This window comes from Rhododendron vialii, chromosome 2a (genome assembly GCF_030253575.1).
Source record: "Rhododendron vialii isolate Sample 1 chromosome 2a, ASM3025357v1".
Classification (NCBI taxonomy): domain Eukaryota; kingdom Viridiplantae; phylum Streptophyta; class Magnoliopsida; order Ericales; family Ericaceae; genus Rhododendron; species Rhododendron vialii.
In genome coordinates, this window is record NC_080558.1 from 28,560,807 (window position 1) to 28,565,845 (window position 5,039).

Consider the following 5,039-nt stretch of genomic DNA (forward strand, 5'->3'; position numbering starts at 1 on the left):
AATTTGTAGCAATGAGGTGTGTAGATTTGTATTCTGCATATGTAAATAACAAAAAAGTATACTTTTGTGCCCGAACTTACTTTTTGTAATTACGTGCTTCCAAACCAAACCATATTATATATAAACTGCTTATCTCTACAAATTCATTTACCCAAAAAAAACACAACGGGCATAAAAATCTCATGCTAGCCCGAGCTGGTGGAAGGGCGGCTTGCTATCGTAACCCTTTTTCCCGGTGTATTGTGAAAAAGAGTGATTGACTCATTTTTGTTCGGTCATAGATTGGTCCGAAGAACGAGAGTGTCTTGGGTTATCAGTTTGACTTGAAAAACGAGGCTCTAAAGGAGCACTTGCTTATTTCATGGTCCTTTTCTTCTCGCCAGTAATCAATCTATTTCTTTTACTTCTTTCGAACTATCCCCTTCCATGTTTAAAACAATCTACCTTATTCACTAAAAGAAATGCTCCTCCTGTCTACCCCTATTCATAGGGACTTTTTGTATTTGAAAGCTGGTTATTGAATGAAATAAGTAGCTGAGTTTAAGTTAAGAGCACTATGTCAAAAGTGCAGACTTATGTTTACCTCAATGTGCATACCTAAAAACTTCCTCATGAAACCTACTACAACATCAGGGGACGAAATTCACAGGCACGAGACTCTGGATGCTAGCACAATTCACAGGACGAGATTCCACGTGCTAGCACGCGTGCCTCACCTAGTATAGGACAAAAATCCTAGTGGAAGTCAAGTTCTTAATATAAAATTAATCAAACTTTGAGTATATATGACCCAATGATTCATTTCTTTCTTTCTTTCTTTATTCGGTGCTTTCTTTTGGATCTCATATAAATTCCTTTGGATCCTAACTATTTGGTGCATTCATGTGCTCCACCCATAATGAGATTATCAAAAGTCTCTAGTTTCATTCGATTCCAAGATACCTTTTTACGGGTAATTTGTTCTTGAATAGAAATATTTTTCACATTAATTTACCTTCTACTTCTTTCTTGTATTCTCGTGTGACACTTTATTTCTTTCTTTCCCTTATTACGGTATATCTGGAGGCCAAACATTTCACATTGGCCTATTGTTTTCGTATTATAAATCTTGAAAAGGGAAGTATTTCCTACTAAGGCTCCATAATATATATGTGAGTAAGATTAAAAAAAATGCAAACTGAATTCTTGTTTCTGTATGATGTTTTATGGAGCTATATTCCTTTGTGTTATTTCTTAATCATATTAGTTATCATGTATCAGACTATTGTTGGTTGCTTACACAGAAAAAATTGGTAAGGTAAACAAAAAAATAAAGTTCTATGCTCATATTTGGTGCTTTCTTCGTTTACTTGTTCTTAGTTTATTTGGTGGGGAAGATGGACAAGCGTTGGATAGGTTTATTAACTCGGATGTTGAGGGAATACTTGAATAGAATTGACGAATTCATAAGTTTGCTTGCACTAGTAGACCCGAAGGTTCATTCATTAGTAGACCGTGTTGAAGGTGAGAGGATAGATATAGTTTTTGAAAGCTATTGAAAGCTAATTGTTTTATACAAAATTGGTTGGCATGTCATTACATAAAATCTTAAATGAACTGCATCTCAAGTACTCTAGGGATATACATCACTCTAGCTGCCAAGCGTATATGTTCTTCTATCTCATAGATAACTATTAATTTGTATTTTCTCTAACCTTTTCCACTCTAACATTTTGTGACCCTATCTATATCGCTACAGTGCAAGTGGATAACGTGAGCTTGGGTTGTCCATCAGGTGAACCGAATCGCCCCAACCACCCAACAGATCCGCCCGAAAACCAAACCGAGGCAACGAAGGTACGCTTCAACATTCTGCCAAACTTGTGGGAACAAGGTGGGATAACCGCAACGAGTTAATTCTTGCATAATCGGTCAACTCTAAATCCCCTGTTCCTCTGTTAGATTATACTCTCTATTTTCTATTCTGGTGTAACGAGGAGTGGTGACCACCACGAACTTGTGTTGGTCGTCAGTATGTTGTATAGTGCTTGTGGTTGTCGTTCGACCTTAAGTGGTGATAATCAGTTAGTTGTGACGATCGCTAGAGATTGTGGCGATTGTACTTCTTACCAGAGTCTCTCACGACCAGTGACTTTGCTTTATGTTTTCCTAACATGTTTTCTCTATCCCCCTGACCCATGCTTGCTTATTTTTGTTCTAATGCAAACAAAAATAGCAAACCAAAATACTCATAGATTAACTTGGAGAGAGAAACTCCCAAAACGGATATAAAAGAGATTAGCTCTTGATAATATTTCTTCAAAATGATAGAAAGTACTAAATGAAGGACTCCAACACATATATATAGATCCCTTACTACTAAGAGCACAAAAGATCAAGAATAGTAGTCACTTGATCCTAATTTTCATCGGCGATACTATATTTTATCTTAGCCAAAAGATTGAGGCAATACTACACTTGAACTTTTTTGTTGGTTGGTGAAACTACAGTTGATCTTGGCCAAAAGGTGGGAAACACATATTGCAGTTGAATTTTTTTTTTAATATTCGATACTATATTTGATTTTAGGCAAAATGCAGAGAATAGATATTGCATTTCATTATAGCCAAAAGATCGAGAACATATACTGCATTGATTTTTTTTTTTTTTTGGGATTAACGATATTGCATTTGAAATTAAGCGAAGGCTGATAACAAATACTACCTTTGATGTGCTTCTTTTTTTATTAGAGATATTGCGTTTGATCTTTTTTTGATCGACGATATTACACTTAATCTTTTATTTTATCGACTACATTGATCTTTTTTTAAATTTTTGATATTACACTTGATCTTAGTCAAAAGATCAAGAATTGTTACGACCCATGATGTTTTTTTGGATTGACGATACTACCCTAGATCTATTTTTTTTTATCGACGATACTCCAACGGATCTTAGCCAAAAATCCCAGAGCAGATACTACATTTGGCTAAGATCATGTGTAGTATCGTCGATAAAAAAAAAATCAAGCATAGTATTGCTGATAAAAAAAAATTCAAGTGTAGTATTTCAAATAAAAAAAAGATCAAGCATAGTATCTATTCTCGGCCTTTTGGCTCAGATCAAGTGTAATATCGCCCAAAAAAAATGGATAAAGTGTAGTATCTTATTTTCTTTTTTGGTTAAGATCAAGTTTAGTATCTTGTTTCTCGGATTTTTGGCTAAGATCCAGTGTCGTATTGTCGATCAAAAAAAGATCAAGTGTAGTATCTGTTCTCTATCTTTTTGTTAAGAAAAGTTTTATCGGTGATTTAAGATTTGTGTCTATCTTTTTGTTAAGACAAATTTTCTTTGAGTAATGTAAGGTTTGTGTGGTCCTTTGTCTGTTTATTGTTGACTTTCAACGCATGTTGTGTTCTATGCAGCTGCTGTTGGTTATTCTCCCCTTGATTTGTGTTTAAGCTTATTGGAAATTGAAATGCATGACACACTGCGGAGTCTTAGAGTATATCTTTCTCATTCGCTTGCGAGGCTTCAAATCCGTAAGTATTCTCTTATTATGCAGAGCCTTGGCTGGTGGCGCTTAGATTTATATTTATGTTGTTATATGCAGAGCCCTGGCTGGTGGTGTTTAGTTTTGTGTTGATTTAGTTGACATTGGCTCATATTGTAATTGTTGCTATAAAAATTGTTAAGTATTAACTCTTTAAAGGCACATTTTATTTTAAATAGGCATTGGGCATTAAAAATCCTTGGGCCGACCCTAGGCAGGTCACTGAAAAAGTGATTTCCTAATAGAGGGCTACTGGCAACCAAGGACGGAATTTGTAAAAATATTGCTTGACAACGTATTTTTGACGGGCCTAAAATATATAATGCTCTAACTCAAAAGAAAGGCCTAATTCATATGGTAAGTCGAGTATTGAGAAATGTGTGTTTGCTCGATTAATTTTGAAAAATGTGGATTCGGTGTCACATAGTTTTAATATGGATCAAAGTTTACGTACTAAATTCGAAACGTACTTGTTGTCTCGAATCAAGGTTGCCCTCATTGAAAGAATTAGATCAATTTTATAGATTTACAAATTCGCGTGTAGCTTCGGGAAGATGGAAACAAAAAAGTGGTTCTTACTTCCGGATAGTGTATAACTAGTAATCACAAGAGAAAAACAAATGACGATTAGTAGGAGTTTCGACTACTAGTCATGTGAAGAACAAATAGTGATAAACACACAACAGTTAGTAGGTGTTTCGACTACTAGTCACGTGAAGAACAAATTGTGATAAACACGTGATGGTTAGTAGGTATATTGGCAACTAGTCATGTGAAAGGAAAATAACGATAAACATGTAACGGTTAGTAGGTATATAGAGTACTAGTAATGTGAAAGGAAAAAATTGAGATTACTAATAGATGTAAAGATTACTGATTACTATGTGAAAAAAACTTTGAAAATGTGGATTTGGTGTTATCTCGGTTTAATAAAGATCATGGTTTATGTACAAAAGTACTTATTGCCTTGAGTTGATGATACCTTAATCAATTTCGCCCTTATTGAATGAGTTTATCAAATTTATAGATTCACAAATTTACGTGTTGCTTCGGCGAGATGGAAATAATTGGTTCTTACTTCCTAGTAGTGTATGACTAATGACAATAAAAGAAAAACACATGACGGTTAGTAGGTGTTTAGACTATTAGTCATGTGAAGAACAAATAGTGATAAACACATGATGGTTAGTAGGTGTTTAAACTTCTAGTCAAGTGAACAAAAAATATCGATAGACACATGACGGTTAGTAGGTATTTAGACTACTAGTCATGTGAAAGAAAAATATTGATTCCTAATATATGCAAAGACTATTGATTACTATGTGACGAACTTTGATAGTGTGGATTCGGTGTTATCTCAGTTTAATATGTATCATGGTTTACGTACTAGATCTGAGACGTACTTGTTACCTCGAGTTGATGATACCTCGATCAATTTCTCCCTTATTGAATGAGTTTATCAATTTTATAGATTTCACAAATTCGTGTGGGTCTTCGGGGAGATGGT

General features: G+C 34.7%; 1 pseudogene; it reads left to right on the top strand.

The window, feature by feature from the left end:
• The first annotated feature begins 3,075 nt into the window (after nucleotides 1-3,075).
• Nucleotides 3,076-3,231, top strand: LOC131318219 (U2 spliceosomal RNA; annotated as a pseudogene).
• The last annotated feature ends 1,808 nt before the right edge of the window (nucleotides 3,232-5,039 follow it).